This window comes from Amphiura filiformis, chromosome 19 (assembly GCF_039555335.1).
Source record: "Amphiura filiformis chromosome 19, Afil_fr2py, whole genome shotgun sequence".
Lineage (NCBI taxonomy): Eukaryota > Metazoa > Echinodermata > Ophiuroidea > Amphilepidida > Amphiuridae > Amphiura > Amphiura filiformis.
In genome coordinates, this window is record NC_092646.1 from 29037737 (window position 1) to 29062959 (window position 25223).

The 25223-nt window shown below is 36.8% G+C and overlaps 2 long non-coding RNA genes across 2 annotated transcripts in view; one reads left to right on the forward strand and one right to left on the reverse strand.

Annotated features, from left to right (window-relative positions):
* Window positions 1-25223, forward strand: part of LOC140141149 (uncharacterized) — a 483782-nt gene that overhangs the window by 342762 nt on the left and 115797 nt on the right. The gene's annotated exons all lie outside the window — the stretch shown is intronic.
* On the reverse strand, window positions 14998-24996 carry LOC140141144 (uncharacterized). Its single transcript, XR_011857358.1, has 3 exons — window positions 24868-24996; window positions 22492-22556; window positions 14998-15120 (listed from the first exon to the last, which is right to left on the reverse strand). It is a non-coding gene; the product is annotated as an uncharacterized lncRNA (long non-coding RNA).

Genomic DNA, 25223 nt, shown 5'->3' on the forward strand with positions numbered 1-25223 from the left:
TTTGGGGCCCTGGAATTGAGCCCATCTGGCCCAATGGTAAATCCGGCCCTGCTCTCCATTATCAGCCCTAAATTAATTTTCGCTTTTGTGTTCGAGGCCCTGAACCCTCGGGGCCCATGGACTTCGTCCACCATGTCCCCCGCTTGCTACGCCCCTGATTGGCATCTGCCACAATCGAGCGTACAAAGATCGCAAACCAGCCAAATGGAATCCGCAGAAAGCAAGCGCAGAGAGATCACAAACCCGCGTAACGACATTCGCTGTCAACACAAGAGAGAGAAAGGGAACTGAATAAAAACAAAAACAAAAGGGATGCCTAAAGTGGGAAGGGGAACTAAAGAGGAAAAAGAGGAAAAAAGACAACTAGCAGAAGGGAGAAGTATAAGAAATGGGAATGAATTGAAGAATATGACGAAGGAAAGAAGACCAGATATGGGAGGGGAAGATGGAGTTAGAAATGGAAAAGAAAGAAGAAAATGCCAACAGAACATGAGGAAACCAAACGAAAGGGAAGCCTGAAGAGGAAAGGGAAGGAAACTCCAGAAATGGACGTGGAGAAGAATACTGAAGACAAATGAAGAAGTACAATTTAGAGGGAAGTACGTAATTTAAGGGATCTAAAATGAGCGTTTATTGCGTTTCAACAGTATTTTTTGTGGGACATGAGAGCACCTCAGACCTATTGAATTGCATTCTGAATACGTAGCATGTCTTTCTGATATCAAATAATTTTCATTTTTTGAAAATCACAATATAATACAAATTTTATGACAAATTATAAAAATGTGATATTTTTCAAATTTTTGATATATAACAGTCCTCGAAGTAAATTATATATATTTAAGGATATATTCTTAAAGTGTATGTAGCAGGGAGGAAAAGCCGACGCACAGTGGGCCAGAATCGCCTCAAAGTGTGCCAAAATTATAAACGGACATTCAAACGCATACAAACACGGTAAAATGACTCTTTTATAGGGGTTTTTGAGGCTGCAGAATTCAATGGAGGCATTTTTAAAAATGTATGACGTCATCAAAATGCTGAACGGTGATTGGTCGATTGTTTTTACAACGGTATTTCAAATGACATATATTAAAAGTGTAATTGAAAAAGCAAAATAGGGGTTCCAAGGGGTGCGAAATTCAATGATGACATTTTGGAAAGCGTATGACGTCATTAATATGCTGATCTGTGATTGGTCAATGTTCCTCCCACCGTTATTCAAATGCCTGTGTAAGAATTATTATCAAAACTAGCAAATCGGGGATTTTAAGGACTGCGGAATCCAATAGAGTCATTTTCCAAGGCATATGACGTCATTAAAATACACGGGTTAAAATACCGAGTCGTGATTGGCTAATTACTCTTACAACAGTAATTCAAATGTCCGAGTGGAACTTAGTATTATCAAATAGCATATTAGATTATACGAATTGCAACATTCACTGAGAGCATTTTCTAATAAAGTATGTATGACATCAATAAAATGCTGACATTTTAATTGTTTAATATAAACAAACAAACAAACAAACAACCAGCCAGACTAGATGTTAGGGTGGGGTTGGGGATCTCTCCCCAAATGTGTACGTGATTGTATGTTACGGCATGTTATTTGGTCGTTCACTATATAGGCCCAGTACTAAAATGTGAATTAGAATATTATTAAAATAGACATAATCCCAAATCTAGATATCACGTTTAAATTGGCAGACCATGGGGTTCTTGTGTGTCTTGAGTTTCTTCTGTGTTAAAAAAGATGCTAACCTCATCAGGAAAGGTCACTAATCCATCCAGCCATTCCTTGTTCTTCGCGAGGAATGCGTATTCCGTTCGCGAACTTTTATTCCACCTTTCTCTCGGTTTGTAAATAAAAGTTTTTAACGTTGAAACCGCCTGTTGATAAAGTTCTTCTGAAAGGATCTTTCTATGCAATGATTCCATGCAATATAGCCAATTTCCAAAAATCAAAATTATTTTATATCAAAAGGACATTCCTCACGTCTACTTCAGAATACAACTCGATATGTCTGATGTGCTCTCATGTCCCACAAAAAATACTGTCGAAACGCTCAAAACGCTCATTCCAGTTCCCTTAATTGATTTTGAAGAATTTACTACTGCAAATAATTGTTTCCTGTATAAAACATGATAAGCCATGACAAAAGCTTAAAAGCAATTTCTGCCAGTGTATTTAAAACTAGGTCTCCCATCAGTCTATTAATATAGAACTAGGTGTGGCTGTTTGTACACTGCAGCACGGTACGCGGTAGGCTACATCTCTTTTCATGTGAACTTTTAAACGATTTTGTGGCCTACTTTACTGGCAAAGGGCCTCATAGACCTGACTCCACTGCAGAAGATCGCAGAATATCGCAGCTAATTTTGGTACCATCACAAAGATTAATCTTTTCTGCAGGTGACTGTATAAGTTTTAAGGCGGAAATCAACGGGAATCTAAACTTTCGGGATCAAATTTGATAAAACGTCATTTTTCCTTAGTTTTGGGGACGTTTAAGCAAAAATATTTAATTGACTGACTGTTTTCATATTCTTCATATCCCAGTGTTTTGTTCTACAAATAGTTTCTCAGATATCTGTGAAAGCACAGATGCATCAAAATTGTCAAAAAAAAGTTATGAAGTTTTACCCCCCAAATCATGATTTTTCTAATAAGAAGGAGATTGTGGCGATTTTGCATGTTTATTATAAAAAATATCACCTTTAAAAATAAACCAAGGGTGAAATATTTTCAGAAAATATTCTTATGTTCATCCTCTTTCCAAATTGCATAAAAAAATTAGAACTTTGATAGTCACCAAACTAGGGTTTTGGCACACTTTGACTTTGACCTGGCCCACTGTGCGACGGTCAATTGAAAATGTTAACCTTTCATATTGAAAATATGGATTTTTTTCCCAAAAAGTCCTAATTTTTTGTGTGTTTTGGGGAATTTTTTTTTTTTTGAAACTTGTCGTCTGCAGTCGACACCTGCGGGAAGAGAGTTACATAACCAGGTCATCACGCTCATAGTACCCGTGTTTATTAGATACTGAGATATTGGAGCTCCAAAATGACAACAGATGTATTTTAATGATGAATGGGAAGTATATATTAAGGGATCTAGAATGAGCGTTTATTGCGTTTCGACAGTATTTTTTGTGGGACATGAGAGCACCTCAGACCTATCAAATTGCATTCTGAATACGAAGCATGTCTTTCTGATATCAAATAATTTTCATTTTTTGAAATTCATGATATAATACAAATTTTATGACAAATTATTAAAATTTGATATTTTTCAAGTTTTTGATATATAACAGTCCTCGAAATAAATTTTATAAATCTAATGATATATTCTTAAAGTGTATGTAGCTGGGAGGAAAAGCCGACGATCAATTGAAAATTTTGACATTTTATATTGAAGATATGGATTTTTTTCCCAAAAGACCTACTTTTTTTTTTTGGTGTATTGGGAAAAAATCCATATCTTCAATACGAAAGGTCAACATTTTCAATTGATCGTCGGCTTTTCATCCCACCTACATACACTTTAAGTATAAATCATCAGATTTATAAAGTTTACTTCAAGTACTGTTAAATATCAAAATATCAATTTTAATGATTTGCCATAAAATGTGTATTACATTGCAAATTTCAAAAATCAAAATTATTTGATATCAGAAGGACATTCTTCGTATTCAGAATGCAATTCGATATGTCTGATGTGCTCTAATGTCCCACAATAAATACTGTCTAAACGTTCATATCCCTTCCCTTAATGCCTCTTAAACCAACCTGTTCACGGTTAAATCCATAATGTACGATTTTATAATATGAAATTGGTTAATTTTTTTCAAACCTGATTTTTTTTGGCATAATGTGACCCGCCCACCACGAAACGCTCGTAAAGTCTGCCCCTGGTCAATTTTGTTTTATTTCGTGTTTAGAAAATATATGTCATACCAGAAGTGGAGTTGTGGAACTTTGTTCCTTCAGCAAAAGGATACCTTATTTTGGTGCTGCATAATGTCTCTTTTCCACATTGCTGGTAATAAATATCAAGCTGTCATAATTGGCGGTCACTTCAAATCATCCACAAGTTAACGAAGTTCAGGAATGTCCTCTCATTGTTAATTGTTAGTTAATCCACCACTGGAGCAGGATTTAGCCAAAGTAAACAAAGACTAGGCTATTATCCTCTTCAACAATAGGATTAATGATTGGTTTAAAAGGTGTTTGGCTGGCGCTACGAAAATGACAAACATATAGCACCAACTTGAGGTACATATGAATACAACCTTTATGCACATTTTGCACTGTAGCTCAGAATAGAATTTGCCGACTTTACGAGCAGTTTGTGGTTAACGGTCACATATTGTTATGTTTACACATGTCCCAAGTTACACCTGAATGGAAAAAGCCAAATCTGTTGTGTTTGTAGGTCAACAGAACTATTTTAAGTCATACCCTATAAAACCCCACCATAAATGGCCAAAATTGCCAGTGGGGTTTCTTTCACTTAACCTTGTTATTTGAGCTTAAATGAAGAGAAACCCTTTCTGGAGTTATTACTAATATTATAATCAGCATTTTGGGTAAAGAAAAACAAATTATAAATTTGACGGAAATCGTACGTTATGGCTTTAATATCATGACGATATTATATATAACGAACTAATAATTAGAACTATCGTTTAATATAACACGCGACATAATTATTTTTGGCGTAACACAACTCGGCTTCGCCTCGTTGTTTTACTTAAAATAATGATGTATTATATGAAACGATAGATGCACTCCAGCGGCTAAAAACAATACCTTTATTCTCTAATTCTAGAAAGGATGTTATGGATGGCAATCACAGGCAGGGGCGTAGCCTCTGTGGCCTATGGACAAGGAGCAGTGCGGGCCCTTTTAACATCACCTTCACCAGCCCTATATCTCTTTTATATTTCCCCTTATTCAATTTTCGTTTTTGCTCGGGGCCCCTGAACTCTCGGACCCATGGACTTCGTCCATCCTGTCCACCCGCTTGCTACGCCCCTGACTATGTGCAAGAAAGAAGTCAGAAACAATCATACTGGCTTACTCTGTGACATGTGCAATATGTGGACTCATACTAACTGTGGCGGGTGTCTGATTCTGAATATAAAGCTCTTCAGGTTGTTGGTGAGTTTGTGTGGTTTTGTCCATCTTGTGATGTCGTGAATTTTAACAACTCCTATTTCGACACCAGTCTGGATTCTATCCTATCTCAGAACTCGTTCCAATCCTTCAGAATCTCCCCACCCGTTTAAACCCTCTGATTATGCAGCTCCCTATGAGCATCTTGATGGATCTCACAAGAGACCCATCTCTGAGACTACTAGTAATAGTAATAAAGCCAAACCAAAAACAAATATCGACAAAAAAACAATTTAAAGTCATAATGTACGATCTTATAATATGAATTTGGTTAATTTTTTTCAAACCTGATTTTTTTGCATATTTGTAATGTTTACACATGTCACAACTTGCACCTAAATGGAATCAACCAACCTCCAGCTTCGCAACATCAGAAGAATATAGCATCATTTGGATACGGACACTAAACATCATGTTGTCCGGGCCCTTATACTTTCGCGTTTGGACTATGGTAACAGCCTTCTCTATGGCAGGGGCTATTTTAACGTGCCCCCTGGCACGTTCGTGCAGTGAGAATAGAAACCCGTGCAGTGAGAATAAAAAAATCCGTGCTTAAAATATTTCTATGCTAGTTTCAGCCAGAAAGAAGTTCCTCCGAAAGTAAGACTGGTCTAGTCGGGAAATCATATATTGTATAGTTTGTGGTGATCAGTCAAACATTCAATTGGCAGGGGAAATCAAGAACAACGCCTCTGGTAACGCCCTTTCCTCCCAATTTTTGGTCACCGTGGGGAAAGCCACTGGACGAGAAAATCCGCAACAGGCGTGGGGACAGCTCCATATACCGGACTGGAATTGCCCTGTGCATCTTCTGTTTTAGACCGTTAAACACCTTAATTTGGGGCAAAAATAGTGTAATGATGCAAATTACCACAACATATCACCTTTGTTTGTGCTAAAATAGTGTAAAATGGAAAGGTTTTGCACGCTTCGTGCGCAATTGTCCCAGTAAAACAGGCCAAAAAGTATGACCATCAGATCGTCGCTCACCGCTGATATGCCAACGGGACACCAATAAAAAAAGGAAGTGCGCAGCCTATACGGCATGCAGACCTGTTAACGGCGGCAGCTTGATAAATCATAATTTACAATACTTATGGCCAAATTAATGTGAAAAACGCTAAAAGCGCGGCTTTCCTCAACATGCTCAAGGAAACCTTTAAAGACCATATAATTTATTTATTTGCAATCAGACCCGTAAATCTTTTTCCTTCTTGATCAAAATAGGTCCAAATTTTGAAGGAAAAAAAAGGTCCACTTTTTCAAAATCAGCCCAGCCCCCCAATAAATTCTGGTTACGGGCCAGTTTGCGATATATTAGCAGAGAGGAGTCCAGATCAGTGAAAAAAGCACTGCTTAACCACATGATAATTATTTAATTTGATAAATGCCGGTTAAAACTCTTCTGCTTACAAGGTAAAGGTATAGAGGTAAATACTAAATTGAACACTTTCAACGCTGAACTAAACACATAGACACTTAATGATGAGCACATCAAATCATTTTGGTATTAAACGTATATACAGGGTGAGTAAAATAAAGTGCAATAGGTCAACGAATCAATATTCACGTAAGAACCATGTTGAACTTTCCCATTAAAGCAATAATGTGTGATTTGGATAAAGAATAGATTCCTATTTAAATATTTGTTTTCACTGATCACATTATCCCCTTTTAATTTCGCGCCAAACAAATGAGGTATAACGAAGAAAATTGCGATTTCATTCCAGCACCTACAATGCGTGTACTACGCTCGCCGATCGTAACATGCAATACTGCACGGAGCATCGCGCTCGACATGTGTACACACAAGCTGACATCCACGGGAGATGTTAGCAAGCAGTCGATCGATGAACTCTGAATAAAACCGGGCTTAGTCTTTTACGTGGTATTTTAGTACACCACTGGGCATTATAATAATGCAAAAGTAGAAATCCGAATAAAATTGAGGGCGTCGCTGTGAAGCAAATCACACATGGCTTTAGTGAAACTTTTTATAAATGCCACACTCAATATACACCACTTGTGAAAAAAAGCAAGTGAACCCTTCAATTTTTATGAGTCATTTTACGGCGATACCCATTTATAACTCTTTGTCCACGAGGCACCATCAGTAGCGTAGCCAGCGGGGGCAGAGTGCCCCCCTGACAAAAAATGAAAGAAAAAAGTGCCCCTTTGACAAAAAATGAAAGAGAAAATCAAGAGGGCAAAGGAAAAGAAAAGGGCAAGGAGCCCTTTTCTAAAAATTCAGGGCCAAAATAGTGTAAAATACAAATTATTTCAGCGCTACGCGCACACATTGTAACAATATAGCCCTTTTCAGCCGGATAATGGGTGAAAATAATGTAAAATGCCTTTTTTTTCATCCCAATAAGACATACAGTCTCTATGTATTGTATGATGCAAATGAAATTTTTTTCGTCCGTGCCCCCCCCAATTTTTATTTTTATTTTGCCCCCCCCCCCACCAAGAAAGCTGGCTACGCCCCTGGGCACCATAATTTGAATGAGAGCACACAATGCGAAATAAGGACACCAGATCTGAAACTGGCTTTAACTTAAATCAAGGTTGATTTTTGCGTTCTTTCAATTCCTTTTTTTCGGTTCAAACTAACTTTCTAATATTACTTAAGTCCTTCATACCTCACCTAACTCCAACTCCAACTTTTTAATTCCCTGTAATGTGTCTAACTTATACTGGATATTTTGTAATTCACACCACTTCAATTTGCACACATTCCTTTCGACATTTAAAAAACCCGCCCATATATTTGTATGTTTCTTTTAGGCCTATAGAGAATGAACATTTTTAATGTAAGGGTAAATAGGAAAATAACAACAAATAAAAGCAATGTTTCCTCTACCTATACAAGACCAGGGACAATAAAACTTTGGGTGCTCCATTCTACTTAAGTGCCAATGAGGTTAAGAAAATGGCAGTTGTTCCAAATATAATGTACCTTACATAATAATACTGACTTTCAAAGTTTAGATGTATTAAATTAAAATTGTGTATCGTTGTAAAATGTGTCATAAAAACAGAACGGCAAGTGCTAATTACTTCGTTTTTTCACACAAGGCCACTAATGAATATATCATGTGCTTTAAATCCTAAAAGTTCAATCTGGTTATAAAATAAAGATGGATTATTTGCACTATTGCATTTTTTGGACTCACCCTATATATTGCTTGTAGAAAATAAACACCCTGTTTATGGACTGAACATCTAGTGTTTTAAGTTGAGCACTATAGATATTTAGTTCATGAAGAGTGTTTAATCTTTTGTAATAAATTTGTATGGAACTTTTTTATGCAATTTATGCACCTTTGCATCACTTAGGCCAAAAAATAAAGGTTTGTCTCAGGACCCCGCGCGCATAGCTTTTAAAATGAGATTTAGCGCGTAGCGCTACTAGTGCTTTTTTTTTTTTTTTTGAATGATAAAACATCGTAGTTTTCAAGAAAAATTACATTTTCGGCACAATCAATTGGCGATCATTTCTGACAAAATGTCAAAATAAATACTCCAAGAACTGTATGACATGTTCGCTCTGAATACCGATCTCTTGAAACAGTATGCAAGTAACGGCTCTGCGAACGAAATAGCGGGACAATCGACTCTACTTGTAGATCTAGAACACGTCACTGGGAATTCCCCATGTGCAGATATTTTGCTGCTCGATAAGCGATTTCATATCGGTATACTTACGGTAATGTTTAAATGTAGGACAAAATAGCGGCGCACATCAACATTTGTGGTGCTGAATTTTGCACCAATTCATGGCACTACTCACAACATTTACATTGTCACGTCGTGTGATCGAAATTTTTCAGAACTTGAACGTGAACTTGAATTATTTAGCATATTTTTTAGTATAGGTTAGGGTTAGGGTTTAGGTTAGGGGTTTTAGGAGGTGACGGTTAGAATAGTTAAACCGGGAGTATGAACTACGTTTGCGTATGCCATGTTATTTTGGGGCGCCGTCCTTGTTACAAAAAAAAACAAAACATCGCATAGGACATCTATAGGCTATAGCCTGTTTTTCAAAAAAAAAAAAAAAAAAAAAAAAACATAGCACATAGCTTTTTAGCCAAAAGGTCCAGAGACAAACCTTTTTTTTTTTTTGGCCTTAAGTTGCAGAAATCTGATCACATTCACATTGTGAGAACTTTACGCTACTGTGCGAGTGCGACAGGTTAAAAGATGGTAGGGACACGTGTGCATTTCATTCAACATTTAATATAGAGGTTCTGTGTACTTTTATGGAGTTTTCAAAAATAACAATTAATTCAATTAAATGGAATGACATTTTAAATGAAACCTATTACCTATCTAAGTAAATCAAAAGGAATTTTATATTATTTTTACATTTTACATATATTAATTTGTGCAATTGTAGGCACCTGTGCGCATTTTATTCATTTTCAGAGTTTGTATTCGTTTTTGCATATCAATACCATCAATACCATAAACTTAATGACATCTATGATCCTAGTGTGTACTTTCATGGAGCTGTAGGTAATTAAAATGAAATGAATTAGTGAAATACATCAGTGAACCAGACATGAATCAATTGAATATATGAATACAAAACCCACCTAAGTCCATACTGTGGCCAGATTGAGTTAAGGGGTACTACCCCTCGATAAATTTGTGTCTATTTTGCATTTTCTCAAAACTAATAACACAGTGGTAACAAAAATTATGTATATTATTGGGGCAAGGAATCCAATTACTACACTGGAATTTCAATGACCCAAATCAAGCGGTTCGTTATTTATGATAAGAAATAAGGTACCGCTAGGATGTACCTCATTTCCCATCATATATACTGAACCGCTTGTCTTGAGTCACTGAAATTCCAGTGTAGTAATTGGATTCCTTGCCCCAATAATATACATAATTTTTGTTACCACTATGTTATTATTATTTTTGAGAAAAATGCAAAAATAGTCACAAATTGACCACAGGGTATAGTACCCCTTAAGCATGGGAAATTGTTGATAGGCCTGTCATATGTATGAAAGAACAACTCAAATTCACCCTCTGTGTCTATTGAGTTTTGTATTCATGTATTCAATTTTCAACTTTAAGTGCATATCATTAGATTGATAAACTTTACTTCGAGGACTGTTAATGTCAAAAATATCATTTTTTAATATAATTTGTCATAAAATTTGTATTATATCGCAAATTTCAAAAATTCAAAATTATTTGATATCAGTTAAGGCTATTCCTCGTATTTAGAATGCACTTTGGTATGTCTGAGTGATGTGCACTCAGCTCTCAGCCCTTAAGGTTATTAATTATTTTAAACTGTTGTGATTTGGTAGTTCACAGCATCTTACGAATGGTAGTGAGCTTTGGCAAAAACTGCATTGCTCAATTCATAGCGAGTGTGTAGAAGAATTAAAATATCACAGATATACTTTTATAGGTGCTGCGGTTCTTGAGTTACGTTGTAAAGAGGGCTGAAACAACAACACTTTTGTAAAACGTACATAACTCATTAACAACAATAAATTAAGCAAGTTTGCAAAGTATACGATTTGTAGAATGAACTTTTGCAAAACATCAAGGTGTTATTTTTCAATAATATATTGATCAAGATAATGAAAATCAATTTTTTAGGTTGCTTCGACCAACAATACCTCGTCTACCCTTAACGTCAAAAATGAGTCAGTAAAATGTGTGATTGTAAAAGTTTACAGAAATCAAGGGGAGACAGCCCTCTGCCAGCAACCCCTTCCCCTCAAGCGTGTCTCCGCTAGCTGATCTTTTAGATTTTACGTTGCTAACGTGCAGTGACTTTTTTCTTCTAAAATAGCCCCTGCCTGGGAGGGGGGCGGGGTCGGATGACTTAACGAACATGAACATCTTCTTGCCAGGACAGAACTACACCCACCCACCGAGTTTGAGCCCCGTACGACCTACGACGGCCTCACATTAGCAGTCACAGACAAAACCTAAATATACAGAATATATCCATTACTCGTCGATACTCGAAAGAGCTCAAAATAAATAACTTAGAAAATTTTCTTGATGTCCTTTAACATGTTTCCATAGTTAACCATCGTTAGCCATGGATATCTATGCTGTAGAACTGACCGGTGACTAAGTCCGATTTATTGGGACGTCTATCGACCCATCGACGAGTAATGTTGGGGCTAAAATGGCCAAATATGAGGTTAATTGGGTCAGAAACCCACATACAGATGTCAACATGGGGGGGGGGATGATTGTATGGACCATCCCCCTGGCAAAATACTGGGGGATTTATCCTACACAGGCAAATGCATGAAGTGTCACTGGAGTTGGAACATATAATAATCACTGTGATTATGATTGTAGATAACAATTGATGTCGTTTTTGCAAAAGCGATCAGGGTATCAATTGATCGGCTTGATGCTCTGAAAACTGAAATTAACACACAAGCATTGTATGAGGTTTGCTTTTCTGCAAAAGGAATCAGGTGTAAATTCAGCTTTATGAACTGCCATTTATTTTGATATTTGCCACCATTTTAAGGTGGTTTTATTTTTAATTGCACTGCATTCTGAAATATGATAACTGAAATATATACTAGTATAGGGATGAAATCAAAACTCGACCGGCGGCCAACTGCCGGTTCCGTTCGATTTCCATTGTCGAGTTTTGATTTCATCTCTTACACTCTAGTCTACCAAGAAATTGCGAAATCTCCTGATATTGTGTCACAAGTAGGGTTATGAACCTGAACTCTAGTAGGCCCCTGTCTGAAATACAATTGACTTTATACTAAAATACTGCAATATGTGTGTATGTCATGTATATATACTACCACTGAAAGTGGGACATTATTTAAAGCCATAATATGTGATTTGCTCCACAGCGACGCCCTAAATTTGTCATGAATTCCTGCTTTTTGCATGATTGTAATGCATGCACAATGGTGTAAACTGTATTATACATCTCACGTTTGAGGAGATTATGCAGTAACCACCAAAAGCAGAAGAAGAAACATTGTAACCATGTATTTAAAAATGGTGGGTAGGAAAAACGTGGTAGGAACACTGCATGTCAAATACTTTATCTTAGAGTATAATATTTTTGGAGGGAAATAGTATTTACAGCTGCAGATAAATATATACCTACATAAATATAAAAAAACACCTGAGGAGTATCTTACCTTGCAACATGCATTTCACAGATATTTATATTAACTGATTCCCAACAGGGATAAATGACTCTGTGTATGTTACTTTTGTTACATTTATTTTCCACAGAATTGAAAGTGAACTTTGTTTTAAAGCACATAATTATTACAGCATTATCATAATTGATACCGTTTTGCTTTTCTTACCATTTGGTTGAATATGTTTGTTTTTGATTTGTACTGTTGTTTTACACTTTGACTTCGGTTTTTATCAAATTAAAATCTTATAAGCTCTTACACTTGAAGTATTCTCTGTATTTGCATATTATAGTCTATTTAGTAAGGTGAAACATGACCTTCACCTAAATCTTACACAAATGGGGCAAGATCATGTTGCAAAGTGTAGAAATCATTTAGAGAATGAGCATGACTCTCCTCAAGACCCCAAAAGTTTTTGGCCCTCACTCTCAAATCTCCCTAAATATTGAATGGTCCCATAGACACGGTCAAGGAATGTTAGATTATTATCAGTAATAGTGTTTTTTAAAGTTGGTACTACACCACCTGATAATTTTGTGACTAATTTTGCATTTTCTCAAAAATAACTACACACTAGTAACAAAAGTTATGTATATTATAGGGCAAGGAATCCAATTACTTCACTGAAATTTCAGTGATTCAAGACAAGTGGTTCATTATATATGTTAAGAAATGAGGTACATTCTAGCAGTACCTCTTTTCTTATCATAAATAATGTACCGCATGTCTTTAGTCACTGAAATTCCAGTGGATTCCTTGCCCCTATAATATACATAACTTTTGTTACCAGTGTGTTATTATTTTTGAGAAAATGCAAAAATAGTCACAAATTTATCAAGGGGTGTAGTACCATCTTAATGTGATGGGGTGAATTTTAATAGTCCAGTCAATCTAAACAAATTGGTGGTGTCACCTACCACTAATTGCAACAGAATATTTGTACTTTTATGCATGATAGAGATGTCCCCTGAACATCATACCAAAAGTATACTGAAATATACTTGGTGGAAAGGTACTTTTTGGCGGGAAAAGGTCGTACAAAGGTCAAATTTCAAAATTGCTTCAACCTTTTTAAACACTATACCAAAGTATTCCTCTAGTCATGGGGATTCAGAAGAAATATAGTTTGTTATATCTGTGATGTATACCGTTCTCAAGTTATAAGCAAAAAGGTCAAATGTCAAATTTTGGGCTCCAAACAAAAATGCTTAGAGTTTCTGAAAAATGGTCTCAATTTGTTTGTCCTTGAAAAAGACTCCGTTAAATTAAGAATAGTTTGCCGTATCTTGGATGTTTCGTTACCTAGGTAGCAGGGTAAAAGAGATCAATGACCCCCAATATTTTGCCAGGGGTGGTCCATACAATCATCCCCCCTCCCCAATGTTGACGCCTGTATGTGAGTTTCTGACCAAATTAACTTCATTATTTTGACATTTTAGCCCCCAAAGTGCAAAATTTTTAGCGCATTTATACCTTAAATTTGTTATGTCGCCACAACTTCATTAAAGTTTGGCGGAGGCGGGGTTCGAACTCACGGCGGCGGACTGCTTTGGATACACTATGAACCCAGCGCCTTAGACCACTCGGCCACTTGTCTTCTTGGAATTCATTTGAAACTTATTTGAAGATATAATCGCAACTTCAACATAGGCCTACCACGTGACAAGCAAAGGCAGAAAACGTACCATATTTTGGAATTTTATTTGCCTAAAAACATTTATGTGTATTATTCAGCGCTCAATTATTGTTAACTGCGTGTTTTATACAAAAAAAATCCAATAATAAACATGATAACTGATGGGCGTCTGTATGGACAATACATTATATCGATTTTGACACGTGCTTGTGTCTCAGTACATTTCCATGGTCAGTAAAATACTATAGAGGAAAACCTACCATTTTCTTGTATACACGTTCGATGTTTTTATCAATTACATAAAAAATCCATTTTAGACCCCAAATGTTTTTTCAGGAAATAAAAGATTAGATTACCATAAAAACGAAACAGTAATCTTTGGTTGGGTCTAATGTAATATTCACATAGGATTTTCAACGTTTTTTCTATCCTTATTCTTGCTCAATTAAAAAATATTTTGGCGTATATAAAATTGAAATAAAATTCTCTGCTTCTTAAACGACATCAAATGTGCCACAATTGGGTATCACGAATCGTTATATATGATGTGCAGTTAATATTCATATTCTTGAAAACCCTCTCACTCGGTTATTTTAAAAAGGTAACCATGCTTCCCTAGAATGTGCAATAAATTAGCATTAAAATTTTTCTTATTCTAACAGCAAGCGTTTCTAGAATGTATTATGGCGAAATGTGGTGTAGTGTAGGGCGATCTATTCAAAAACTGTATTCATCTATTGCTATGGTAGTTAATCCGATTATTACGTCTCTTCTTCGGTGAATAAAGTCGTATTTACACGGTCGGACATAAGTGAGTTATTACCGGTAATAAGCGACTTATAACCGGTAATAGTGACTTATAACCGGTATTAAGTGACTTAAGTCACTTTTAACCCTTAAGTTTTCCCAAATGGACTAAGAGTTGAAACCCTGCAAATGCAAAGCGAGGATGAAGTGAAGTGTCCAGTACTCCTCGTTCTTCGAGATCCTTTCCCAGGTCGTCCGGCGGTGGAGTTTAGTCGTATCTTCCAGTCCCTGTTCTTCTACAGGCCGTGCCATGGGTAGCAACGGTGAAAACAGCAAAATGAAAATAACAAAACAGGTCTTGTCCGGTGCGGCCATGATCTGTTAATACAAAACAAAACCAAACCAGTTTATAGGGTCGCACCATTACATATCCAAAAAACACTGCTCCACCTCGGACAAAAAAAAGAAGAAAATATTGATGTCATAAGTGAAATAAATTGTCACAGTTAGTGAAGAAAATTAATATTTGACTATTATTTTTTACCTTTTATATTGCACATTTTTCTCGCGCATTAGTTCGTGAAAAGTAATTATGTGAGCAAAAACACTTGATTCACTCTACTTCACAGATTTTCACCCAATTCGTTTATTTAGCTTTATTTATAGGTAAAGAGGAGCTATCGCGTGCTCGCAGAGCGGGTACGCGGAGTATCAACGGGCGTGTGCGCGGAGTACCGACGGGCGCAGTGCGGGTATCGGAAAGCTTTACAGTGTGCATGTGACTAATTTACAGGTGCATCTCATCGGACCAGAACCAGAATATTGATCACTAAGAGACGCAGGACTATATCATAGTAGTTTAAAAGGTCAGGGCGGGTATATGGGTAACGGGTGTTTGGTAATTAGAGATAGGCATATTATGAGTACCACCCAACCCGAGAACCGCGAAATCTAGTCTTTAATAATAATACGCTATTCTCTGTAGGTTTGTAGATTTGTCTGTAGATTTGCCTGTTTGTCTGATGCCGTTAGTAGGTTGTACGGGGCTCAAACTCAGTGGGTGGATATAGTTCTGTCCTGGCAAGAAGTTTATGTTCGTTAAGTCATCCGACCCGGGGCCCCTCTTAGGGAGTCGTCTCTCTTACTCTCCATAGGTCGCTGTTGTCAGTCTCTCTTATTCACTAGTGAATCTATACAATTTGATAGACTGATATTTCACAATATGCAATTTGATTAGGGGAAAGCTATTCCAGAGGGAGTATGTAGCCTAAATTAAATGGAACAGCCATTTCAGAGGGAGTATGTAAATTAAATTGGACGCCCTATTTTGTGGCCATTTCAGAAGAAATATGTAAATTAAATCGAACCGCCAAATAGGTATGTAATTTAACTGGAACAGCCTTAACGTTTACGTCATCTATTTGTTAACGTATATGTCATTTAAATTTATATTATAGCCTAATTACGCTATTCTCTTTGGATCTGTCTGTTTAAGTCCTACGTGTATGGGGTGGGTGCTAGTAACAATATCATTCGCGAGAAAAATCGCACTTTTATTGCTAAAATGGGGGTAAATGCAAATAATTGCAAATGTTTGTAAATGTTGTCTCTGTATTTCGAGCCGGGGACGCATCTACCCCCCCCCTCCCCTTTCCCACAGTATGATGGTCACAGTTGGTAATTGATGCTAATTTATGGTGCGGTGGGTGTTGACAATTTTGCATAAGAATACACCCATGCCACCCACAACATCCTTTGCAGAATAGATAATAACATCACTGCTCTTCTTTATGTTTGGAAACTCGTGTCAAAAACCCTTTCTCAAAATTGAGTATAATATTGTTGTGTAATCAGCACAGGGGCTATTTTAACGTACCTCCTGGCACGTTCGTGCAGTGAGATTAAAAATCCGTGCTGTGAGAATTCAAAATTCGTGCTTAAAATATATATGCGCCATTAAGATTCAAAACTGCGTTTTGTGCCAAAATAAAGTAAACTTGCTAAATTTTTCACGCTTTGCGCACACTGCTAGTCCATCAAATACCAGTCGTCACCTTCATTTTGAGCTAAAATAGTCTGAAATTAAGCATTTTCGCGCGCTTCGCGCAAAAATGTCCCAGTAGAATCGGCACAAATAATGCTCGTCCTCCCTTTTCCATGTTAATGCTTCAGCATCTTATTATGTTCCAGTTTGAGGCCATTTGAGGTCATGACAATTGTCCAAATGTTTAAACCCATTTTAAAGAGCACACCGCTAAATCAACGCGCCATTCGTGTAACCCTTGTAAAAATATATAAACTGTTTTGAGGCATTTTGGGCTGCTCTTTGGACTAATAACCAGAGAGAGTGGCGTATTATTGCTTAAATAAAAGTGTAAATCTATATGCATGAATTTGAATCGCCATTGCCAAAGTCGCATTTGTACAATTATCGAGAAAATCGGTCCGCGAATTAAAAAGTGGGCAGAAACAGGTTTCCAGCCTTGCAAGCTAAAAACAGTGAAGGTTTTGTTTACGGGCTCGTACCGGGAAAACAAGATGAAAGACTACCCATGCACTTTGCAACATAATATAAAACTTTCATCGATTTGTAATCGACTGGTTATTATCAAATATTGGAGATATTGCCCCAAAGGCCTCCAAACGAGCACAAATTTGCCTTTTTACGTGTATTTCAATGGGGCGATTATTTAGTATAGTGCGCGTGGTTTGCGCGCATTTGTCCCGGTAAAGTAATTTTTAGTCCATGAAGCAGGTCATTGGGTCGACTTGGAAATATTATTGTGCTCCCCTTGGCCCGACGAAAGTCAAAAAGCAAGGACGCAGCCTGGAATGAGGCAAACTGATAACACCTCCGGCTCAACGGGGACAAAATCGATTTAAAAAAATACAGTACAGTGGATCTGGACCTCTTCTTTTGGGCATTTACAATGATTTATGACAAACATTCACCATAATTATGGAAAACTTTCCTCACCCTATGCTCGAGGAATCCCCTTTTAGGACCATATATAATTATTGAAAATATGAAAGATTTTGTCAATTTGCGCAAAATAATATTTACCCTCATTATTGCCATATTAAAATTTAGTATTATAATGTGGGAAGTTTCGAGCGCTAATCGCGTCTTCACCACATTGTGTTAATGGATTGTAGACATCCCCGGGACTCCAAATGCCAGGACAAAATTAATCAAAAGCTGTCATGTGCATCTTTCTTTGGTCAGGTTTTAGGCCACAATAATTATCCACATTTGGCCGACTCATTTTAACATTAAAATAGCAAATTTTCGCGCGCTTCGCGCGCATTTGTATTGGTAAACTAATGTTAGTGGCGTATTAGCGGGTCAATTTGAAGAGGTCACAAATGTGGCTGGCCTGCCTAAAATAAGTACGTGATGTCACAAATGTGTCACCAAAATGAGAGACTTTAACGCGTAATTTTAAAAATCTCGAGCATAGGCAGCGGAAGCGGGGAGGGACTTCCCTAAACATCATAATAAAAGAAAAATTAAAGCAATATTTGCCCTGTGAATCTTCTCTTTTATTCCAAAAAATACTGTGTTTGGGGCCAAAAATAGGGTCAAACTGCACAATTTTGCGCGTTTCGCGCGCATTGGTCCACAATACCGAATTTCACATTCAATGGGGGCTAAAATCAAACCAGCACAAAATATGCTTGCACCTCTAAATTTTAATGCCACCAATGCTTGCCAAGTGAGTGACTTTTTTCGATTAAAATAGCCCCTGAATCAGCAGATAATAAATGGGAACATCGTTGATGTATTTATTATCGTTTATATATAATATAAATAGAGGTCCAACAATTTAGCCTTGTTGAATGCCCCAACTTATTTTTGAAAACCATAACTTTAAAATTTTAATAACACATTTCTTAACAACTTTTCCAAATGTTGGCGTAATATCATCGTAAGGACAACTTTTTTTTTGTTTTCATTTAAAATGTCAATCCACTTGTTGTAAGTACACGGACACACTCCTGCTTCAATAAAGAAATTGCTTTGTGTTATTTAGAAGGGTAAATGTAAATTCATTTAATTGACTTGTCATTATTTTTAATTACCTACAGCCTTATGATAGTACGCACCAGGTTCACTAATGTCATTAAGTTTATTGTTTTTATGTTTAAACAATGTTAATCAGAATGCAAAAACGAATACCAACTCTGCAAAATTGCATAAAATGCTCACAGGTGCCTACAATTTAATGAAATTGCAATGTATAATGATTGGATTTACATAGAACGGTAGGTTTTCATTTAAGATAATGAACCTCGCTGAAAGTACACATCTATCAAGTTAAACGGTATTATATTTAAAATAAAAATTCCTTTAAAAAAGGAATGGGGCGCACAATGTGAGCTGGACGGGATATGGTGAATTCCATGGTGATTAGATTTGGTATTATAATGATTTTTTTAGGGAAGAGTAGAAGATGATCAAATACGAGAGAAATGCTTCATGGAATGAAGCTTTCGTGTTAATTTGCAATTATGTGGGGTGGGAGTTCTGTTTTATGATGGATAGTATAGAAGACACAAATAAGTAAGCTTCCCCCCTAGTCATTTATACACTCATTCTTGTCACACGACGAATTTCGACAAAGTCATGTAAACGTAATTTCGTTTTTCACCCGACCTCCGTCCAGAAACAATCCTGAAATGTTGAAAACCTGGGGTCGGCGCACTCATGCCAGTTTATCCTAAAGTATACTCTGTGTCTTTTGTAGCCAACCCTGTGGTTAAGAGAGGCCAGGAAATACTTAAACTAATACAAAAAAAATCATACCCTCCTTTCATAATTCATATCAAACAATTCCAAGAAATTGACAGGCCTGTTAAATCAAGGGTAAGATCGATCGTTATTCTTCATGAAACGGCCATTTTTTATCTTACTATAAATAGGGGAATGTTGTATGTATCTATGTATGTATCGTGTATAAAGGCTCCGTCAGTTTCGATCTAAATGTCGCCAAATTCATACGGGAGATCGAGGAACCGAAACGGTTATGCGAACATTTGGTTGAAAACGGTCAAGAACTGGCTGCAAAAACAGTGTTTTTGTTAAAAAAATCGGTTACCAGCCTACGCGTCACTGCAGCTGGCAGGCAGCGTGTCGACGCTGCGTGCGTAATGCGCACTACGCCAATGCGCGCGTAAACGGCGCAGAGCCACTGGACTTGCAAGCCAGAGACCAGTGGACGGACATGATAAAGAAGGAAAAATAAAGGATAAAAAGGTACATGGACGGGTCCAGGGATTATGATAGCGGGTAAACACGTCCACAGACACGCTATGAGAGGACGTAATAAAAATACGAGAAAAAGATGTATGTTTTTAAACAACATGAAGCGGTACTATAAAGAAAAATGAGATTAAAATGAGGACAAAAAAGGTACGAGTAATAGGGCAACGGGTTAAAGTAACTAAATGAAACAGGAACGAAACAAAGAAGGAAAGGAACTAATCAGGAAATTTAAGAAAAAAATAAGCTAAAATAATAATAACAGAATTAAATAAAAAACATGAAAACGGGAAATAAAAAAAAAAGCTTGTTATTAGTTCTGCTAAAAATTAATTAATAAATAACAAAATTACGTCATAATTATGACTTTAAGTCGGCCATAGAACTCTATTTTAAACGGACAAAATAGCCATTGGGGTTTCTTTCACTTTACCTTGCTAGGAACCCTTCCCAGCAGTTAATAAATATTATTTCATCCAGCATTTTGGGTAAAGACTAACAAAATGACGTAGGCCTAAATCGTACATTATTGCTTTAAACTGCCCGACACCGACCCGAGTGAACAACGGTGAACCACGAGTCAAAAGTCGCCTAATTGGGCTACCATATCGCGGGGTTGGCAACTCTGGTTGCAAATACACTTCTGACCTTCAACACAGTCATATCTTCCGAATTTATTCCTTTCTCTGCTGACCAGAATTCGGGCCAGAATTGAACTTGAGATAGTCACCACAAAGATACTGAGCTGTGTTCTAATATCTTTGGTCACAATCAGTTAGCAGTCAAGCACATAAACCAATTAGTGATTTCATGATTGGTCAGTGGTTGTTTTGTTTGGTTTAAGGATTAGCTGTGCAAAGGTCACTATGGACCACAATGGCCTCATTCCAGTGGCATATTATCAATAACCTCAATTAAACAATCATAGTGAAAAATTTGACCTTAAGTTGCAAATTATGAGTTTTTGAATGCACAAATGTATTGGGGTTAAAGAACTGTGCCCTGATAGATGAGCATGTTGTAGATTCTTCACACTGTAAGCAACTAGTTCATGTACAAACATGTTCAAAACATAAATAATTAGAATGGTCAAATGTCACCGTCTATCGGGTTCTAAGAGGCGGTAAACTGGTTTAAATGTTGCAGAAAGTACACACAATGTCCCTACAATGTCTTGTAGCGTAAAATTTTATAAATCTAATGATATATTCTTAAAATGTATGTAGCTGGGAGGAAAATTTTGACCTTTTATATTGAAGATATGGATTTTTTTTTTTTCCAAAAAGACCTATTTATTTTTGGTGTTTTGGGAAAAAAATCCATATCTTCAATACGAAAGGTCAAAATTATTATTATATTGTTAAAAAGCACCAAAATCTGTAAATAAATTGCTATTTTATCTGCAATTTTCCTCCTTTTGCACGTGTTTGTTTTTTTGTTTTTTGGCAGTCAATATAAACCTACTTTTTGCCTAAAACAGCTAATTTTACATGCATACATACCGTCAAACTCAGTCAAACTCAGACCTCTTGTGGCCCAAAAAACAGGTGATTTCATGTGCATATAGCAAATAAATACACCAGGTTTTTTTTACTATTTATAATGATTAAGCAGTGCTTTTGTTCACTGATCTGGACTCCTCTCTATTCATGCTATTAATATCTTGCAAATAAATAAATTATATGGTCATAGGGTTTTCTTGAGCATGTTGAGGAAAGCCGCGCTTTTAACCTTTTTCACACTAAGTATTGTAAATTTTGGTCATAAAAGGGTCTACAAGACAGAGGGAGTCAGAGGGATCTTCAAGCTGCCCTGATTATCAGGTCTGCAATGCCGTTAGGGATGAAATCAAAACTCGACCAGCGGTATAGAACAATAAAACCGGACGACGCGGTCAACCAAAACGGTGTCTTCTCAGAGCCACACCAGCCCGAATCAGCAGAAGAAGTGGCTAGACCGTGGAGAAAAACTACTATGCCGAAATCTTTGCTTCCACGCCTGTTCCCCATTGCCCAAGTTAGCGTGACCCATCCGACACCACGTGGAGGTTTGGGTTGGGTTGCCCGCGAGCAATCACTATGCCAGCTCTGCGGGCGCGCCTTGCCGGACGAGGCCCCTAATCGACAGCTAAAGCCTCCTTTATAGACTTCAGACAAATACACATTTGGGATACATGAGAACAATGGTACCACTTTCTCAACACATGCCTCTATTGTGGTCACTTATTCATACTAGCATGTTGTGTCAAGCGTTAATAATACTGCCAGATCAGTGACCAATTTATTGGCGGAACCCCTTTATTCGAAAAAATGGTACCACTTTTATGAATAGCCGGTCGGAAAATTAAATCGGCATCAAATTTAGGAACAAAGCATTACGTAATCCTTTCTATATTTAAACCACATTGAGTGTAACCTGCTTGTAGTGCAGGGCGACATATACAAAATAATCCAATTATCACTTCAACGGCGAATTGATCAACTTACCTGGGCAGGACTAGGATCACTATGACGTCACACAAATATCTAATGCAGAAAAGTTGTGAATAAATCTGGAACAAAGAATACGTGTAAAATACATCAATTATTTCAATCCAGCAATCGATTTAAAATTGGGCTTTTCCAGTTTAAATCCATTATACACCCCTGTGGAAGACATGACCTTAGTCTCCCACATAGGCCTAGCTAGAGAGAAGGCTATTATGTGGTCATCCATTTAGGTAATCCCATTTGAAATTCAGTATTTTCGGAACTTGTAAATGTACCGACGGAAATAACGCTAATAATAATATACTATTAAGCGTCTTACGTCATAAGACCCCAAAGCACTGAAACTTATTAATTTTTCACGAAAGGTCCATTTATAGACACACCAATAATTCCATTTGACATGTTTGAAATCCACACTCCTTCTGTGGAAGATTTAGCTAAAGTCTTCCAAAAAGGGAGTATAATTTTCAAATAGAAGGAACTATAGGGTAACTTTAGCTCAGTCCTCCACAGAGGGAGTGTGTGGAAATGAAGGTGTACACGTGTGGACATGGGGTGTTTGTGCATTTTCTCCGATATTTCAACTTAGTCGCTGAGGTCCGAAAAGATAATGTGGCCCACGTATTTTCAGTTACGAATACTTGGCACATTGTGAGATAGGGCCTAGGCTTTTACGACGGGATATTAATAAGAATTAGTAAGTTGTTACCGGGGTCGCCGTCGGACAAGTTTAGAACTGTCAAGCTTGCGTCAGGAGTAGCTCTGACTTCTTCTACTGATGGCTCTGAAAAGAGCCGTTTACTGAAGACTGCCCCTGGTCAACCTGAGAACAAGTAGATCTCGCCTACATATCATCAATTTGTAAGCGCTCTTTAGCAAAGTCATAGTTCATTGAATTTACAACCGTATGATAAAACAAGCGAAAATAGTTTTTGCACAAGATTTGCTCATTCTAGTGACGCTAGTATATGGACAATATAAGTGTGCTTTTTCATTATTTTAAGGAACATTTGAGGTTTTGACTTTTGTTTAGGCCTACTTCTTCTGCAAAATAAATTCAGTTTTATCTAGCCCTTGTCATGTATTATACAGTAAGCCAAAAAATTAAGGTACCAGTTAGGTTTACCCCCTGTATATCCTAAACGAAGACAGATATGTCTTAATTGGAACCAGCAGCCAATAGCTGCATCTTTTAGCTCGAATTTAAGACCTCATTCGTTGAAATTGTTCATGAAATAAAGACACAAAGATACAAAACCTCAAGGTAAATGCCAATTTAAAAGTTGCAGTTTCTTCCATTGCATGCGCTATTGATTTGTACACAAAGCGTTCGCGAACAAGGGAACTAGCGCCGTGCTTCCATTGATTAGCACGTTAAAACCAGCGTCATGCTTTCATTGATTAGAACACAAAAGTGCAACTTTTGATTTAGTTTCTTCAGTAGGTTTTAGATCACCGTTTCTTTAATTCTAAACCAAATTCAACAAATAAGGTCTTGAATCAGAGCTAAAGATTTCAGGTATTAGCTGCTTGTTTTAATTTTGACATATTTGTCTTTATTTAGGATATACAGGGGTGAATACAACTGGTACCTTAATTTTTGGCTTACTGTATATCGACAAAAATGTTGATGATCGCATATAAATAAATACGTAAATATTCATTGATTTCTTTAAAAAAAAATTTAATTAAATGTGTAGTGTTGGAATATCAGTTTCCAAATGCATGAACCGTATAATTAAAGCAGGGATCAATTTTTAAGAGGGTAAAAAGCTACAGTGGAAAGCATTGTTTTAACTGTGGTGGCTCTCGTACGTTTTGTAATGTTTTTGGTTTTTTGACAATCAATAAACATGTGTTTTACCCACTACGTAAAACTGAAAATACATTTTACGATTAAAAGTGTTTTAAGATTACGCGCTAATAAACCTCGTCAAGTTAATTATTTAAACTTAAGTGCAACCGCGGTAATAAGTGATAAAAGGACATCTCCATAAAACTTACCGTGAATCTACTTAACCATATATTACTTATTTACCAGTATCGAGGGCCTATAAGAGAAGAAAGATACAATCCTGGACAAAATGTGTTGCGACACTTGCTCAGCAACGCGTACCGGAGGACAGGGAGTCGATTTTAATGTATGGTACTCAATGACCAAAGTGTCCCAAGACTTTTTTCCAGGATTGTTTGTAGCTTAGTCCGACTAAGTGTGCTTTTTCATTTAATGACATAACATTTGAAAAAACATTTTAAGGAACATTTGAGGTTTTGACTTTTGTTTAGGCTTACTTCTTCTGCAAAATAAATTCAGTTTTTATCTAGTAATTGTCATGTATTATATATCGACAAAAATGTTGAATAAACACTTACCTGAACAGAAAATAGATTGCAGCGATGGGCACGTACAGCCAGTTAAACTTGAATTGGAGACAATAGCTGAAGCTACTATTGCTGAGCCAAACACACAACTGTTGTAGATTTCGTTTATGTATTTGGTATTATATTCCAGCTATTCAGCAATTGTTATGCATTTCAGTTCTAGACGTAAATTCCGACATTTGATTCTCATTGGCTCCAAAGTTTGACTAATCACTCCCAGTCGAACACTTTCCCCCCCTATTGGCCGATTTCACCAAACAGGCACTGAACATCTAAATTGTCTTGCTGGATAAATTAGCCTGATCACTCACAGTTGGAAACTGTGTCCTCCCATTGGCTGAGCATTG